The sequence below is a fragment of the Mesoplodon mirus genome, assembly GCF_964341445.2.
Source record: "Mesoplodon mirus genome assembly, chromosome: 7".
Taxonomy (NCBI): Eukaryota; Metazoa; Chordata; class Mammalia; order Artiodactyla; family Ziphiidae; genus Mesoplodon; species Mesoplodon mirus.
Window position 1 is genome coordinate 100,306,964 of NC_138983.1, and position 18,877 is coordinate 100,325,840.

At 41.6% G+C, this 18,877-nt stretch overlaps 1 protein-coding gene and 1 long non-coding RNA gene across 3 annotated transcripts in view; both read left to right on the top strand.

The window, feature by feature from the left end:
• LOC309808908 (uncharacterized protein) overlaps window positions 1–18,877 on the top strand; it is a gene marked incomplete at its 5' end in the record, with an annotated part of 114,320 nt that overhangs the window by 63,345 nt on the left and 32,098 nt on the right. The window lies entirely within an intron of this gene.
• Window positions 5,586–18,877, top strand: part of LOC309807248 — a 32,011-nt gene continuing 18,719 nt past the window's right edge. Inside the window, exons 1-2 of one of the 2 annotated variants that reach the window (XR_014294543.1) lie at window positions 5,586–5,697; window positions 10,238–10,363. This is a non-coding gene — a long non-coding RNA (uncharacterized lncRNA). The remainder of the gene's footprint in view (window positions 5,698–10,237; window positions 10,364–18,877) is intronic. The other variant, XR_014294544.1, reaches the window with a different exon arrangement.

Consider the following 18,877-nt stretch of genomic DNA (forward strand, 5'->3'; position numbering starts at 1 on the left):
ATAATTCTTAAAGGGCAAGGTGTATATCATCAAATTTTAATTTACAGTCAGCAGTACTTTTTAACATCAAAAGGCCTCCAGACCTCTGCTTCCAAGAAGATGAAGTAGCCCATTTCTCCCAGGTTCTCCCACTTAAAACTAAAACCCTGAACATAACAACAAACAAACATAGGAAGACGCTGAAAGGTGGAAATGAGAAGGCAGACTTAACTAGGGACTTTGGGACTTGAGGAATAACATGGTGATGAGTTCCCTGTGTTTCCTGTTGCTTCCCATACATCCTGGAGAGGGTATTACAGGCACCCCCAATCAATAGCCACCAACAGAACAACAGACAAAAAAGCTTCAAAAAACCCCACAAAACCCTATTCCCCCTAGCCAAAGTATGAGGAAAGGGGTTGCTAAAGACAGAAGACCATTTGGGCAATAATAAACACACTACTCGAGCCAAGTGCCAGTGGAATATACACACTACTCGAGCCAAGTGCCAGTGGAATATTGCACCCATCCCCTATGTCCTGTCGTTTCAGTTGGGCCAAGGTAGGATTTGATCTTCCACACCACCCCACTCCTGCCCTCCAGAAGAGCCAGCGCTCTGATTCCCCACCAGGGTTGTTTCAGTGTGGTCCAGTGGTGAGCTGAGCCTCCACCCCTTTCCATTAGCAAACAGACTTTAAAAGGTGGTGCCTGGGCTTCCCTGGTGGCGCAGTGGTTGAGAATCTGCCTGCCAATGCAGAGGACACAGGTTCGAGCCCTGGTCTGGGAAGATCCCACATGCCGCGGAGCAGCTGGGCCCGTGAGCCACAGCTACTGAGCCTGCGCTCCGCAACAAGAGAGGCCGCAACAGTGAGAGGCCCGCACACCACGATGAACAGTTGCACCCGCTCGCCGCAACTAGAGAAAGCCCTTGCACAGAAATGAAGACCCAACACAGCCAAATAAATAAATAAATTTACTTATTAAAAAAAAAAAAAGGTGGTGCCTGACAGGCTTGTTAACACTGGGCTGCCCTCACACAGCCGTGGGGTCCAATGCTGGGACTTAGCGTCCATCTCTCCCGGACATCAATAAGAATAGGACGTTACAGGTTGGCGGGAGTAGGCACCCCACTAACCCCCAACACATGGTGTCAGTGAGACCCACTGGGGTGCTGAATCCCCAGAACCACCCTGAGGCAACAAGACAGAATGAGACGGCACGAGCAGGGCGAGTCGTCAGTTCTCTTCCTCTCACCCTGGCGTCAGTGGGGCCAGCAGGGAGCTGACCCTCTACCCACACCCGGCATCAACAAGAAGGAATGAAGTGGGAGGAAGGAGAGCAAACACTTCACTTCTCCCCTCCCCTGTGTCAAGAAATCTACTGGGGAGATGAACTTCCACTCCTACTAAAAGGCAACACAATGATATTAATGCTCCCACTTTTGGGGGGAAGGTGTCAGAAGGGCCAGTAGGATAGCTGAACTTCTACTTGACCTGTCTGCAGTGAGACAATGTAAGTGCCCACTTTTGCTGGGGTATTGTCAGTAGGGCCCAATGGAAATCTGTACGTAACCCCCCAGTCCTCATACTACGCCTCAAATAGGATGACTTCCTTCTAAAAAGTAATAATAAAATTAAATGTGTTACAGAATCGTATAATAACTCACAATGTTTAGAATACAATGGCAAAATACTCATGACACCAAGAACCAGGAAATCACAGAATAAATGAGAAAAGACAATAAACATACACCAACACTGAGATAAAACATCTATTGAAATGATCAGACAAGGATTTTAAATAAGCTGTCACATAAATGCTTCAATTAGCAATTATGTGTTCCTTGACAGAAATGGGAAAAATAGAAAATGTAAACAAAGAACTAGAAGCTGTAACAATAAAAACAAATGAGAACAGTAGAACTGAAAAATACAACAATCAAAAAACATTGCTCAAGAATAGAGTGGAGGGCTTCCCTGGTGGCGCTGTGGTTGAGAGTCTCCCTGCAGATGCAGGGGACACGGGTTCGTGCCCCGGTCCGGGAGGATCCCACATGCCGCGGAGCGGCTGGGCCCGTGAGCCATGGCCGCTGAGCCTGCGTGTCCGGAGCCTGTGCTCCGCAGTGGGAGAGGCCACAACAGTGAGAGGCCTGCGTACGGCAAAAAAAAAAAAAAAAAAAAGAATAGAGTGGAGATTACAAAGCATAGAATCATGAACTTAGAAGAGATCAATACAATGTACCAAATGTACAGAGAAAAATAGACTGAGGGGTAAAGATGGGAGAAAGAACAGGATCTCAAGAACCTGTGAACAGTAACAAAAGCACTAACATTCATATCATCAAAGTTCCAGAATGAAAAAAGAGAGCAAGTAAGACTGAGAAAGTATTCAAAGAAATCATGGCTAAAAAGTTCCCAATTTTTTAGAAGACATAAACACAAATTCAAGAATCTGAACAAACCCAAAGAGGAAAAACGCAAAGATATCCTTACCAAGACGTGTCATAACTAAACTTCTGAAAAGTAGAGACAAAAAAAATCTCGAAAGTGGACAGGAAGAAACGATGCATTGCTTATTGAGAAACACCAATTCCAATGACAGCATATTTCTTGTCTAAAACTCTGGAGTCAGAAGCATTGACGTAACATTTTTCAAGTGCTAAAAGAAAAGAACTCTCAGCCACAAATTCACACTTTTTATCTCCACTTTCTTGTTTGACTTACGTTAATGGACTACTAACTCATCTTTCTATATCCGGGACTGCCATCACCCTTCTCCAAAAATCTAGTCACAGTATTTCCAGAGTGATCTTTCTGAAAATGAAACAAATTTTTCTTATAAAAATACCTGATTGTGTTATGAAACTTTTCTCTCTTCTAAGTTACCAGTTAAAATCCTTCAATGGATTCCCATCTTTCTTGGAGTAAAATCTCACATCCCAACTCTCTTTGTCCTTTTGGGCTGCTGTAAGATTATACTGCAGGTTGGGTGGCTCATAAACAACAGGAATTTTTTTCTCACAGTTCTGGAGGCTGCAAGTTCAAGAATAGGGTGCCAGTATGGTCAGATGAGAGCCCTCTTCTGAGTCACAGACTTCTCATTGTAACCTCACATGGCAGAAGAGCTTAGGGAGCTCTGTGGGGTCTCTTTTATAAGAGCACTAATACCTTTATCATTTCCCAAAGGCCCCACCTACTACTACGTTCACCTCCGGAAATTAAGATTTCAACGTATAAATTTGGAGGGGAACACAAAGACTAGACCATAGCACTTAGTATACATACATGGACCATTCATGGTCTGGCTTCTACCACCCTCTCCATTGTCTTCTTTTCTTACACTCCAGTGAGCATTTCTTTCTTTTTTTTTTTTTTTTTTTTTTTTTTTTGCGGTACGCGGGCCTCTCCCTGTTGTGGCCTCTCCCGTTGCAGAGCACAGGCTCCGGACGCGCAGGCTCAGCGGCCATGGCTCACGGGCCCAGCCGCTCCGCGGCATGTGGGATCTTCCCGGACCGGGGCACGAACCCGTGTCCCCAGCATCAGCAGGCAGACTCTCAACCACTGTGCCACCAGGGAAGCCCCAGTGACATTTCTTTTACTGATTATGAATGGAACTCCTTTCTGGACTGATCCTTAACCATTCATTTTCTGGCAAACATGAATTTATCTTCTCTTTTCCTCAAAAATTCACCCTTCCTTCATGTTACATATCCATTTCAATTGCCTTCTACAGGAAGCCCTTCTGATATCCCCCATATACTACTGTCCACAGCATGAATTAAGGTCTTACTGTGTCTTCCTATATCACTCTGTAATAATTTTTACGGTAACTATGGATTTTCTTATTTGAGTGTCACAATACATTGACTTCTAGGTGGCACGATAATGATTTTAGTAACGGTAACACTGGTGCCTAGTTTAACCCATGGCATACTTTAGGTGTTCAATAAATGTTTGTTGAATGAGTGAATGAATGAATGAATGGATGGTCAGTTTGAAATCTTAATCATGTTACTTTTCAAAAATCTGTTAAAAAGATACCCACAGTTTTCCAGAAGATTAGGGACTTAGGATCTTCAACTTGATTTAATAGAGGAAATTTTTACTCATACATCTTGCTTAAATACCTCAAAGTAAAACCATTAACCCAGGAATTTAAGGTTACCCATTTGGACTTGCAAGCCAATAATTAATATCTCCTGCCCCGACTGTATTAGATGGTTTCAGTGCTCCACTCATATCTCCCCAGCACTCATCATTCCAGTATATGCTGATAGACTCATGTTACCACCTGCAATTATCCACCTTAGGGCAGGCCAGAAATGTACAGGAGTTAATGTATCTGGGTGTAGCTTTCAACCAAGGACAGAGGGGACTGGAAGATAAGTACTTCAAGTTTCTCACCAATTCTTGGGATAACTCTGAGACATGTTCTATAGAGTTTCACAGAACTCCCCTGAAGTACTGGCAGCAGTTCCCTGCAGGAGTAATTTATTCAGTAATGCACCTCTGTTGGCTTCCTTCCGTGCCTCCATTCTCAATTCCCACTCCACTTCTGAGTCTTCTGGAAGGACCTCCCAGATGAACAGTTTGCATTCAAATTATTGCCTCAGGTTCTGCTTCTAGGGGAATTCAATTTATAGCCTCCAAACAATCCAGTGCTCCTTACAGAGCCATCACTGGTACAAGTACCAAGGCATGGCACATTATGTATCACCCCTCCTAAATCCTAATATTTTTAAACAGATAGGAAAGAGCATGACCTTGAAGAGAAAAATCGTTTATGTGAGAATGGCCAATGGATAAAGGGAAGGAGAGACAGTGCCATTTGTTTTCCATTAATGATAGTGTGAAATTTATGGGCAGATGGTCTAACAGGTGTGACTATAATTTGAGGAGCCTGTCCCTTGGTTACAGAAGACTGCTATTGTTATTATTATGGAGGCACAACCTCATGACTTTATTGCTTCACTTGATGTAGCCTTTTCCTTTACCCTTAAATCTTTCTACATCACTGAATTGCAGCCAATAGATTTATTTTCTCCCTATGGCTCCATCACAAAAAAAGACACACATGTGCTCACACACACACACACACACACACACACACACACACAGAGTTTTGTGTATGCCAGTGCTAGAAAAGACAAGCTCATGGTGCATGTATGCAATGGATATTGTACATTACAGGTCTCTGTGAAATAGTCTTCTGCAGGTTCCTATGTTTATTTTATGAATAATTAACTTTAGTAAAGTTAATTTCCTGAAGATCTTGATGAAGACTGAAGAAAGGAAGTAAATTTTAAAGAAAAAGACTTAGAAACTTGCCCTTTTTGCCCTTTCTTTGTGTCTTAATGAACAAAGGATAACTGGGACTTTTTTGAAGTCTTTGCTTCAGTTGAAGACACAAAATGCAACCTGTACTCTTATCATAATATGTTCAGTTTATGAGTACACAAACTTATAAACTGTGAATTTCCCTCAAGTTATTATACCATTTAGAAGATGTTTGCTGGGACGTTTACTTAAAACCAAACAATTGAGGTCTATATGTCCAAATAATTTCCTTCTCTCTTGCTGTCTCCATTTCAGTTTCCTGAGCTTCTGGGAAGGCCTGGTTTCCCCAAAGGAACGATTTCTGGTAGAAGTCTGAAGGTCTGACCCAAGAAAAATAATCCAGTATAGCCAATGAATTGAGGACAAGAAGTTTTCCAATCAGGTAGGAACATTTAATCTCATACATTACAATCACCTTAAGTAAGGTGTGCTGATAGCTGGATATGATTTAACTTCTTGGAAAATGATGCATATATAACCTGCCCCAAAAAGAAGCTGTTCTCAATTCCCTTAGTGGTTGTGGTGTTTATCAGAGAGTGCCTTGGGGGAAGATGTATACAATAACAGTATGATGCTTTTTTTTTCATTTTTAGCTCATTGTTGCCAAGTCCCCTTGGTGACCTTGGTGCCTGTGGTTTAATCCCAGGAGGTTAGACATGTGGAACAGCACATTAACCCTTTTTAGTATTTTCTCCCAATACAAATCATTTTTATAGGTTGTCTCCATGGCCTTCTAGTTGCTTATCAAACTTAAGCATCAAGTCTTCTAAGTGAGCAATAGCCCCTGTCAGTGTGAGGAAATCAGCTTGGTTCATATTGGGGCACATCTTCTTGGTCTTGGCACAAAGTGAGTTCACATAGGGAGTTAGAAGGAGGAGAATGGGGCATGCGAAAGGGGAGTTCTGTGTTCTCATTTACCTATGCATGTTGAAACTCCACTAACAGTTTTATTTTCATTAGCAATTTGTGATAAAAACTTAGGGTAGGGCTTCCCTGGTGGTGCAGTGGTTGAGAGTCTGCCTGCCGATGCAGGGGACACGGGTTCGTGCCCCCGTCTGGGAAGATCCCACATACCGCGGAGCGGCTGGGCCCATGAGCCATGGCCGCTGAGCCGGCGTGTCCAGAGCCTATGCTCTGCAACGGGAAAGGCCACAACAGTGAGAGGCCCGCGTACCGCAAAAAACCCAAAACTTACGGTAAAGGGAATAATGAAGCTGTCCCACTATATGGCACGACAAAAGATAGTAGTGACATCAAAATCAGGGCCTGTCCATCTCATTTGCAGTTATATACTCAGTGTTTAGCATAGCATTTGATCCCTCATCAGTATTCAATAAGAAGATGTGTGTTGAATGACTTAAGGATGAATTAATGAATGAAAAAAGTTAATATGGTAGAAAATGTGTTTTATCCTTGTATTTTCATGTGTTGACTTCTGTATTTCAAGACCCAGCACTGTAACTGACACATAGAACATAAGCAGTAAAATTTGCTGAAAGAATGAATGAGTCCCCACAATTCTAAGAATAATTTTAAGACCAACACAGACCCCATATCTGCCAAGGTCTATGACAGAAGTATCCAGAGAAGAAAGCCTGATCTCAGCTAGTGGTAGAGCTGACAGAATTTATCTAGTTTTAATAATTTACAGCTCATCCCATTACATGTAGGCATAGTACCTACATGAGCCATACAATTAAATGTTGACTGAAAAAAAATGCACAACCTAAAAGTTGAGAATTATGTTTTATTTGGAGGACATACTGAGGACTTAAGTCAGGAGACAGCCTCTCAGATAGCTCTGAGGGACTGTTCTGAAGAGGTAAGGGAGGGCACAGGATATTTAGGGGTTTTTGCCAAAAAAAAAAAAAACCCGGTAGTTGGAACATCAACATCTAGCTCCCCCAAGGTAGACTGCAGTGTGTTACCCTTCCCTCGGCCTACCCTGGGGCACCCTGAAGGGCCTACGGGTCTGAGTGTGGCCCAGCAAGCCCAGGGGAGCCGGCGGGTCCTCAGAGTTCTTGTCCTGAAAATGGTGCTGACGCGACGGGGCCACGAGTCTCTAGACACTTACTGCCGTTAAACGAATGCAGAACTGCGACTAAGGCCTCAGGGAACCTGCTTCACGCCTACCCTTCTGGATGCCAAATCAAGACCTTACGTCGAGGCTAGGGCCCCCGTTGAGATTCCCCTTAGCTCTAGAGCAGGGCAGGAAGAGCTGCCACCCAGGACCTGGAAGCACCCTCTTTCTTTCGAGAAAACTCTTTTTTTTCTCAGAGCCATGCCTGCAGGGACTAGAAACACGGCAACAACAGTGTTTTTCAGGTTTTTTCCGGCTGCAAGAATGGAGCTTTCAAAATGGGAAAACCAGGCTTTTCGCTATAGACGCCATGTGTAGATTGACACGCAGCCTAAATACGTGTGTTTTCTAACAAGTAAAAGAGACACAAGCTACCCACTGTGCCCTAAACTGAATCAACTTTTTAAAGCAGGGTGTTCTGCGACTAGCGAACGGCCTCAATGAAGGAACGCCTTCGGTCGGCCGAGGGGCCAGTGTATCTTCCAGTATCCGGCAGTGTTACACGAAGAACTGTTCTTTAGTTGAAGTTGCAGTGCAAGCTGAATTTCCCCTTGAGGAATGGTGACCTCAGGTATGAGGGCCGGGGAAGAATTGCCTTCCTCCCCTTTGAAGTCCCAAACCACTACACCCAACATGTTTGTCTTTAGTTGAAAGTGGTATTTAAGGTGAGGATTTCAGCCATTTGGGAGATTTACTGAATTCTCCTGGGTCTCTTCCATGTATACATATTATTAAATTTTGTTTGATTTTCTCCTGTTAATCTTAATCTGTCTCATGTCAATTTAATTCCTAGACTAACCAGAAAAATCTAGAAGGGTACAGGAAACTTTCTTCCTGCCCAACAGGCATTATAGTGCAGGGTACATTGCCTGCCTTTGAAAGCATCTGAACTTCTACACATTGAGAACCCTCTCCTTTCCATGCCCCTTTACCATAGGCATAAAGATTTCTGTGCACATCGAGGCTGAGAAGAACTCCTGAGTCCATCATTGTTTCTCCAGGCAGTCATGAAGACTGTCAGAGAGGAAGAACTTTTCCTCTGCCCTTCTGTAGGCAAATGGAGCAGGGGGTCCCCAAAGAAAAAGAATCAAATATAACTTTTTGACATAAGAGAAGCCATTTTAAGCCTAAATCATTTGTGATCTCAGCCTGGTCATGATGCTTGCTCTTGAACAGGTCTCAGTAATTAATGATCTTGTGAAATAAAATGGTCCCTTACCATCTGGTTCTATAAGAATGAAGTCACTAGCCACTGTAGTCTCTGACCTTGACAAAAAAGTAATCACTTGATCTAAAAGAGAACTGGAAATTTTTCTTTGAGCCAAATTTGAGGATTATAACCTGGGAAGAGCATCTCAGAAAACTCTGAAAACTGTTCTGCCCATTAGAAACCCAGGGAGGTGTATAAGTTTTTTTTGAGACAGAGGGCTGTACATCAAATGACACGTTATTGAACGTTTACATAATTCAGATCTAAGTGCCATCCTGCTGGTCATGTAACCCCTTACAAGGTCAAGAAGAAATGTTATCTCTTAAGGAGGGAGTTGTCTTGTTGATGTTAGGAGAATGTTGCTCTTTATGGTTGAGCAAGTGTCCCTGCCTATGGGGGAGGTTTGGTCAATGTATAATGCAGATGCACAATGCACAGTGTGGGGAGAGAGGAGACCAAAGGGCAGAGAAGAGTTTATGTTTAAATTTCTTGTCTTGCCATAAAATATAAATTTTGTTTCACAACCTTCAACACACCCTGAATGAAATTCAGGACAGAGATCAGGAATGAGGCAGTCTATGCTCTGGGAAAACCCGGCAGAACAGGCCTTCAGATAGTTAGATATTTTCAGAAGATTTTATGAGCCCAGTTTCTTTTATCTTCTCATATCTAGAAAAGCACTAAAATCATTCATGGAGACATCTGCTCCTTGTGACTAGCAGCCACCACTTCGTGACTAGCAGCAAATTTCTGCCAAAATGTGTCCCTGATTCCATGTGTCCCCCTTCACCAAAATCACATACATGCTGACCTTCCCCCTAACTCTTTCGAGCAGTTCCTCAGAGCTATCTGAGAGGCTGTTTCCTTGGCTATAGTCCTCATTTTGCCCCAAATAAAACTTAACTCACAACTCTCAGTTTGTGCTTTTTGTTTTTTCAGTTGACAGTTTAAAACTTTCCCAATTTGGCTGTTCAAGGAGCCACCATTTTGGGAAAATCCCTGGTGTTCTCCTTACTTGCTGCAAGTAATAAAGCCTTCCTTCTCCTGCCCTTTGGCTTGGTTGTGTCTTTTGGCTCAACAAAAGAAGTGTTTCAGGTAACACTTTTAGCTGGTCTAAGAATTAAATTGACGTGAGACTGATTAACAGGAGAAAATAAAACAAAAGTTTAATAATATGTATATCTAGGAGTCATTTTTGGCCTAAGCCATTTTGCAATGTAAGCCTGGCCAGGATGCTTGCCATTGAAAGGGTCTCAGTAATTAATGATCTTAAGGGAACAAAATAATGCAGAATCAAAGGACTGTTTTCAGGTAAAAGAAGTAACAATAACAAAGATAATTGTAAAGACTCCCAGTTCTCTTTCAATGGTAAAGATTAGCCTGATCAACTGGGAACATAAGGAATGATGATATTGACCTTTTCTGACCCTCATGACTTCAGTCCACTAAAGCTTGGACTCTGTGGACCACCCAAACCCCTTCATGAATATGCATATACCCTTAGCTTAAAAATTCCCCAATTTTGCTGTTCAGGAAGACACTGCTTTGGGAAAGACCCCCGGTGTTCTCTTTACTTGCTGCAAGTAACAAATCCTTTCTTCTCCCAATCTTTGTTTATGTTGTGCCTTTCAGCTTGACACCCACCAAGAGGCAAACCCAGGTTTTTGGGTAACATTAGCTCTTTGGCTGGCAATGAAAATGACATAAGGCAGATTAACAAGAGACAATTAAATTATTATGTGCACATGGGGAATTCACGTAAGTATGAAGAATTCCAAAGACAGCAAGACAAGGTGACATATATATATTCTTGACTAAAGAGAAGTGAAACTGAGCAGGACCCTGTGGGGCTCCTGGGCACTAAAGTCTTTCTGTGTCCCCCATTTCTTGTTTGCAGGGACTAGGCTTCAGCCTCCACAACCTTCCCTGAATTCCAAAGGGTAGGGTCAGATAGTTGCTAATCAGGGAAGGGAGGGGCTGCAGAGACAGGGGAGGAACTGTCAAGAAACAATAGTGCAGCTTTGGGACAAGATCCTGGTTCTGCCTCAAGGGAAACATATACCAATAACTGAGCTCTTCTACAGAACTAAAACCCCCAACAAATGGAAGGTGTTAACTACTTGATGAAGCATCCTTCATTCTAGAGAGAAGGTCACAGTTTGATAACCTTGAGAAGCATAGAAGCTCATCAGGAGACCACCTGAGGCCAGCTTAAAGGATTGCAGGCCCTGAACACACCATAATCCTTATCAGCAACCCTGACCTTGAACCATTGCTATAAAACTCCTCACCAAATCCCCCCAGGTTGGGACACACAGTTTTGAGGGCATTAGCCTGCTGTGTCCCCCTTTGCCTGGCAACACAATAAACCTATTCTTTTCTACTTCACCCAAACTCTGCCCCCGAATTCGATTCCATACCAGTGCACAGAGGCCAAATTTCGGCATCAGAAGGAGGTATGAGTCTGAAATTTCAAGGGGAAGTAAGGTAATTCACAGGAAGTTAAAAAGAGTTAATGTTTGGTAAACAAATGTTTGCTGATCCATCCAAAGACAATGAGCCACAGAGAGAATTTTTTTTTTGCGGTACACGTGCCTCTCACTGTTGTGGCCTCTCCCGTTGCGGAGCACAGGCTCCGGACGCACAGGCCCAGCAGCCATGGCTCGTGGGCCCAGCCGCTCCGCGGCACGTGGGATCTTCCCGGACTGGGGCACGAACCCGTGTCCCCGGCATCGGCAGGCGGGCTCTCAACCACTGCGCCACCAGGGAAGCCCCACAGAGAGGATTTTGATCAAATGGGCTTTTCAATGTTCCTCCTGTTCTACCACACCTAATATTATACTACATTTATCTCTAGTGATAGCTTCTTCCTGGGACAGGCCCCCTGTCTTAAATTATTTTAGGCAGTAAGGGGGAAGTTCAAAGGCTCTTCCTGAGTCTTTTGGGCCTGATTGTTTTCAGCTCAAAATAATCCACATGCCATAGTGGCACATCTTGTGGTGGCCTGCACTTAGACCCATTGGCTCCCACGTGCAAATGAGAACCATGCAATGACTCAGGGAGAGCCCTGAGCACATTATTCAGATAGACACCAACATGATGCAATTTTTCTTCGGTGTGTTCAGTGAGAGAAAGCAATCCAAGAGGCACTGCCCTTTTACTTTGGGGGAGGTTGAAAGTCCCTTCTTGGAAAGGAAAAAGAAGTACTTTTAGAGCATTTAGAAAACCTAAAACCTGTGAGTCAGTTTTTTTAAGTGCAGAGTTAATTTTACCCAAATGTGTTTTCTTAAAAATTGCAACCAGTCCAGATCAGTCTCTTCGAGGGGTGTACCAGCTGTGATATTTGCTGACTTTACACTGTTCTGAAGTTGAGGACACCTTCCCTCTACTCAGTTAATGTTTATTTTTATTAACTTTCGAAACTGTTTTAAGTAGGAGATCTTTTACTGGAGCCTGAGGATTGATAACGTTAACCCCTGTGACACTGCTCTGTTACCTCACATCAACCAAAGAATTGTGCAGGAGCTGATCACATACCCTGTGATTCCCCTCTCTCACCTGGTATTTAAAAATGCTTTCGGGCCTCCCTGGTGGCGCAGTGGTTGAGAGTCCGCCTGCCGATGCAGGGGATACGGGTTCGTGCCCCGGTCTGGGAGGATCCCATATGCCGCGGAGCGGCTGGGCCCGTGAGCCATGGCCGCTGGGCCTGCGCATCCGGAGCCTGTGCTCCGCAACGGGAGAGGCCACAACAGTGAGAGGCCCGCATACCGCAAAAAAAAAAAAAAAAAAAAAAAAAAAAAAAAAAAATGCTTTCATGAAACCCATCAGGAAAGGGGGTTCAGGGGTTTTGAGCACTAGCTGACCTGAACTCCCTGCCTGGCACCTGCAATAAACGCTGCACTTTCCTTCGCCATAACCTGGTGTCAGTAGATTTGCTTTACTGCACATGGGAGAGCAGACCCACGTTTTTGTCATCAACATATTTATATATATTATTATATATCGTAGGCAATGGAGATATTTTACTTCTTTCCTATTGTGCTGTTTTATTTTTTAACTGAGTTAACCATGAAAGTCAATTTTTGTTGATAGAGGAGAAAAGGTACAAATTTATGAGCTATAGTTAAAAATTTAAAGCTTTTAAAATGCTTGTTATTTTTTTTTAATTTAATTTTATTTTTTTGCTTTATAACAAATTTAATCAGTTATACATATACATATGTTTCCATATCCCCTCCCTTTTGCGTCTCCCTCCCACCCTCCCTATCCCACCCCTCCAGGCGGTCACAAAGTACCGAGCTGATCTCCCTGTGCTATGCGGCTGCTTCCCACTAGCTATCTACCTTACGTTTGGTAGTGTATATATGTCCATGCCGCTCTTTCGCTTTGTCACAGCTTACCCTTCCCCCTCCCCATATCCTCAAGTCCATTCTCAGTAGGTCTGTGTCTTTATTCCTGTTTTACCCCTAGGTTCTTCATGACATTTTTTTTCTTAAATTCCATATATATGTGTTAGCATACAGTATTTGTCTTTCTCTTTCTGATTTACTTCACTCTGTATGACAGACTCTAGGTCTATCCACCTCATTACAAATAGCTCAGTTTCGTTTCTTTTTATGGCTGAGTAATATTCCATTGTATATATGTGCCACATCTTCTTTATCCATTCATCCGATGATGGACACTTAGGTTGTTTCCATCTCTGGGCTATTGTGAATAGAGCTGCAATGAACATTTTGGTACATGTCTCTTTTTGATTAATGGTTTTCTCAGGGTATATGCCTAGTAGTGGGATTGCTGGGTCATATGGTAGTTTTATTTGTAGTTTTTTAAGGAACCTCCATACTGTTCTCCATAGTGGCTATACCAATTCACATTCCCACCAGCAGTGCAAGAGGGTTCCCTTTTCTCCACACCCTCTCCAGCATTTATTGTTTCTAGATTTCTTGATGATGTCCATTCTGACTGGTGTGAGATGATATCTCATTGTAGTTCTGATTTGCATTTCTCTAATGATTAATGATGTTGAGCATTCTTTCATGTGTTTGTTGGCAGTCTGTATATCTTCTTTGGAGAAATGTCTATTTAGGTCTTCTGCCCATTTTTGGATTGGGTTGTTTGTTTTTTTGCTGTTGAGCTGCATGAGCTGCTTATAAATTTTGGAGATTAATCCTCTGTCAGTTGCTTCATTTGCAAATATTTTCTCCTATTCTGAGGGTTCTCTTTTGGTCTTGTTTATGGTTTCCTTTGCTGTGCAAAAGCTTTGAAGTTTCATTAGGTCCCATGTGTTTATTTTTGTTTTTATTTCCATTTCTGTAGGAGGTGGGTCCAAAAGGATCTTGCTGTGATTTATGTCATAGAGTGTTCTGCCTCTGTTTTCCTCTAAGAGTTTGATAGTTTCTGGCCTTACATTTAGGTCTTTAATCCATTTTGAGCTTATTTTTGTGTATGGTGTTAGGGAATGATCTAATCTCATACTTCTACATGTCCCTGTCCAGTTTTCCCAGCACCACTTATTGAAGAGGCTGTCCTTTCTCCACTGTACTTTCCTGCCTCCTTTATCAAAGATAAGTTGACCATATGTGCGTGGGTTTATCTCTGGGTTTTCTATCTTGTTCCATTGATCTATCTTTCTGTTTTTGTGCCAGTACCACACTGTCTTGATTACTGTAGCTTTGTAGTATAGTCTGAAGTCAGGTAGCCTGATTCCTCCAGCTCCGTTTTTTGTTCTCAAGCTTGCTTTGGCTATTCGGGGTCTTTTGTTTTTCCAAACAAATTTTGAAATTTTTTGTTCTAGTTCTCTGAAAAATGCCAGTGGTAGTTTGATAGGGATTGCATTGAATCTGTAGATTGCTTTGGGTAGTAGAGTCATTTTCACAATATTGATTCTTCCAATCGAGGCGCATGGTATATCTCTCCATCTGTTTGTATCTTCTTTAATTCCTTTCATCAGTGCCTTATAATTTTCTGCATACAGGTCTTTTGTCTCCTTAGGTAGGTTTATTCCTAGATATTTTATTCTTTTTGTTGCAATGGTAAATGGGAGTGTTTTCTTGATTTCACTTTCAGATTTTTCATCATTAGTGTACAGGAATGCCAGAGATTTCTGTGCATTAATTTTGTATCCTGCTACTTTACCAAATTCATTGATTAGCTCTAGTAATTTTCTGGTGGCCTCTTCAGGATTCTCTATGTATAGTATCATGTCATCTGCAAACAATGACAGCTTTACTTCTTCTTTTCCAATTTGGATTCCTTTTATTTCCTTTTCTTCTCTGATTGCTGTGGCTAAAACTTCCAAAACGAAGTTGAATAAGAGTGGTGAGAGTGGGCAGCCTTGTCTTGTTCCTGATCTTAGTGGAAATGGTTTCAGTTTTTCACCATTGAGGACGATGTTGGCTGTGGGTTTGTCATATATGGCCTTTATTATGTTGAGGAAAGTTCCCTCTATGCCTACTTTATGCAGGGTTTTTATCATAAATGGGTGTTGAATTTTGTCAAAAGCTTTCTCTGCATCTATTGAGTTGATCATGTGGTTTTTCTTCTTCAATTTGTTAATATGGTGTATCACATTGATTGATTTGCGTATATTGAAGAATCCTTGCATTCCTGGAATAAATCCCACTTGATCATGGTGTATGATCCTTTTAATGTGCTGTTGGATTCTGTTTGCTAGTATTTTGTGGAGGATTTTTGCATCTATGTTCATCAGTGATATTGGCCTGTAGTTTTCTTTCTTTGTGACATCCTTGTCTGGTTTTGGTATCAGGGTGATGGTGGCCTCATAAAATGAGTTTGGGAGTGTTCCTCCCTCTGCTATATTTTGGAAGAGTTTGAGAAGGATAGGTGTTAGCTCTTCTCTAAATGCTTGATAGAATTCACCTGTGAAGCCATCTGGTCCTGGGCTTTTGTTTGTTGGAAGATTTTTAATCACAGTTTCAATTTCAGTGCTTGTGATTGTTCTATTCATATTCTATTTCTTCCTGATTCAGTTTTGGCAGGTTGTGCATTTCTAAGAATTTGTCCATTTCTTCCAGGTTGTCCATTTTATTTGCATAGAGTTTCTTGTAGTAATCTCTCCTGATCTTTTGTATTTCTGCAGTGTCAGTTGTTACTTCTCCTTTTTCATTTCTAATTCTATTGATTTGAGTCTTCTCCCTTTTTTTCTTGATGAGTCTGGCTAATGGTTTATCAATTTTGTTTATCTTCTCAAAGAACCAGCTTTTAGTTTTATTGATCTTTGCTATCGTTTCCTTCATTTCCTTCATAGACCTAGAGTCTGTCATACAGAGTGAAGTAAGTCAGAAAGAGAAAGACAAATACTGTATGCTAACACATATATATGGAATTTAAGAAAAATGCTTGTTATTTATAATGAGATTTATATAATAGAGAATTAGGAAATAATTCTGTATTTAAATGGTTCGATTGTGATTGTGGAACATGAAATTGGTAGTCCACAGGACATATACTAAATTTTCTACTGTCCATGTCAAGCTAAAATGTTGTTTTTCAACAATCTTTAGCAAACATATCTTAGTTTTATTATTCAGAGGGAATATAGGAGCTCAATTTGATATAGGGAACTTGAGCATTCCATCAACATGAATTTGAAGAATACACTAAGAATATCTTCTACATTACATTGGAGTAGTGAATTCCTGGTAATTATTTAGGGAATTCTTTTGAAAAATATAGTCACCAGGGGCCAATAATTGAATTCTATTGAAATATAGAGATAGATATTAATAAGAATGGAAAATCATATTTTCATTTTATATTGCCCATATCTTCATTTTATTTGTAGGTTTTGAAAGTTTGCAAGAGAAAGATATCAGAATTTATACTTCATTCAGCAGAATCCCTTGGACCAAATGATCACACACTCAGAATACATAAGTGGAGACATTACTGACTGTGGCCCAGGAGACAAGGACAAGACCTAGAAAAGACACAGTAAATAATGGAGGGAAAGAAAGATTGGAATAGACAGGCATTTCTCTTAATGAAAAATGTTAACAGTAGAATCCTTGAGGGAGAATCTTTGAAAACATTGGATTTCTATAACAATAAAAAATTGAGTCCCAAAGTACAATGATGATACAATGATAACAATAATGAATAAATAGGATAAAGAAATTATATGTTAACTGGCATACATTCCAGGCGATTATCAAACTCCTGCAGAAACCAGGGCTTTCTGGCCTTTAATTCCCCTTGGGCAGAACCGCAGTGCCCCTGTCCCCAGCCCTCAGCCATCACCTCCAGGACTACAGAGGCAGAGTCCTGGCCCTCAAGTCAGGCTGCCTCACTGACTTGAATGCCCATGGAAAAGGGAACATTGATCCTGACCTGAGACACAGCCCTCAGATGTTTGTAAGCTGGAAAGTCTGCATCAGACTTCCTCCTTGCATCTCTCTAGGGTGAACTAGGGAAAACAAAACGTCCCAAAACCCTTTCCCACAGAAGAAGTCTGGGAAAAAACACATGACGATCTTGGCCTTGGTGCCAGGTGAGGCTGATATAACTAGAGCACACCTTCTCCTGGGTTTGGTACCAGAATCCAGGGCCCTGGTGGGAGGACCTGGGCTCTGCCCTGGGTTCCATGGACACAGACAAGCAAGTGTGATCTCAGCAACCTTCAAGGACCCAGATGTGAGAAAGAGGCAATGAAGACACGATGGCTGCTTCAGGGTGGCTTGGTGTCAGCCTAGAACAGCTGGACTTCATAAGGAATAACACACTGTGGAGGGAAATAATAAAGAATTTATAATAGGAACAGAAAATAGTTTTATTTGAGCCAAGCTGAGGGCTATAATCTGGGAGGCAGCCCCTCAAAAGGCTCTAAGGAGCTTCTCCACTGAAGCATGGTAGTCTTGTACTTTATCAGAACAAAGAACATACATCCAACATGACAGGGGTCTATTCCTTGAAGATTTCAAAAGAGACAGATTGAGGACATGTCTAGTGAGACAGTGGGATCCTGGCATGTGGGAAAGGAGCCTCGTCTTCGAGAGGGTGTGAACACGGGCATCGTAAGAAGGGAGTCACTTATCCTTCTTTTTGAATCAGGCATTTCTTTTCCTTAATGGTTAAAGCAGATGTGCTCTGTGTGCTTGACAGGCTCTTTCAGTTCACACAGAGTTTACACTGAACCATGTATAAGCCTAAATGACTTCCCCATACCCCATTACGTGAAAAATTTCTCCCTCAACACTATAATTTGGGGCTTGACTGATCTTGGCGATAAACCAGACACATAATACCCTCAGCTCTCCAAGCCTCTCCACCTGCAGATCCTGCTGTATCCTCCCCCCAGGGCACAGCACCACAAGAGGGTGTCGGGTGAGGGGTTTGGGACTCAGAGAACTGACTCCCGAAAGTGTTTCTGTTTTCCAAGATAAATAACAATACAGTTTGGATTCTAAAAATCATCCAAATAAGTGAAAAAAAAAATGCTAGACCAACAGTGAATCACAGCGTTTTTCATAAGATAAATGAATGTTATATAATGAAAGAGTAAATAGAGCCCAGAGGCTTTACTATGTAAAATTAAAATGGAGTTCAGTAGTGTTTAAAACACATCCAAAGGTCACATTTATGAGCTGCAAGTCCAGCTGTATTCCACAAGAATTTAGGCAAATGCATGAAAGATGAGTTATGAGTAAAGCACTATCCCCAAACTGTGGGTGTGGGGAAACTCATCCTAGCACTTTGTGCAGAACTAATACATGGCAACCATATCTGGTTTCAAAACTGATATTTTCTGCAACTAAAAAGGCAGAAATAAGCTAAATAAGCTACCTATCCCCCCTTTGTCCTTCAGTTATTAATTAAGACTCCTATTTCTTCCTCTCTTATCTATTTTTTAAATTCCAATTTCAAATGCCAAAATATTCAGCTATTATATATGATATTGTTCTCTTAATTTAGTCTCTACACAGCCTGAAATTTCTTTTTAATTTCCCTATTATATAATTAGTTTTATATTCATCAATTATGTGATATTTCCAGCAGGTACTGAGCTTTTATGCTCCAAATGTATGCCCTTCCATACTTTAATGCACATAAATATACTTTATACTTTTACATCAATTTAAAAGGTAATCTATTGAGTGCAAATTCTGTCTTCAGCATTTTGTTGGGGTCAGCAGTGGGGAGAGAAAATGTAGAAGAAGGAAAAGACATGGCTTATTGTTCTCAGAAGAAGTTACAGAGAAACCTCTGACTTCCTTATCAAAAGGAGGCCCATTTCTTTTTCAATGTCTTTTC